Below are 378 nucleotides of genomic sequence, written 5' to 3' on the forward strand. Positions count from 1 at the left end.
CATGTGAGTTTACCGACTTGTACTTGTCTATTTATTTTATGGCAATGATAAAATGATTGTTTCTGTTTTAATATTTAAATAACAAGATATAGTACCCATTACCATGTACTTTTCAGCCTCTTTTACATTTATGGTCGAATCAGAGAGAGAATCAGTTAATACGACTCTGGGTGCTCCACTCTTTGGCCATACGACTCTGGGTGCTCCACTCTTTGGCCATACGACTCTGGGTGCTCCACGCTTTGGCCATACGACTCTGGGTGCTCCACGCTTTGGCCATACGACTCTGGGTGCTCCACGCTTTGGCCATACGACTCCTGACGCCCTACAATTATCAGCAAAAGACCGAGTACAACTAATTCAAATTACCTGTCAACC

Source organism: Penaeus monodon, chromosome 30, assembly GCF_015228065.2.
Source record: "Penaeus monodon isolate SGIC_2016 chromosome 30, NSTDA_Pmon_1, whole genome shotgun sequence".
Taxonomy (NCBI): domain Eukaryota; kingdom Metazoa; phylum Arthropoda; class Malacostraca; order Decapoda; family Penaeidae; genus Penaeus; species Penaeus monodon.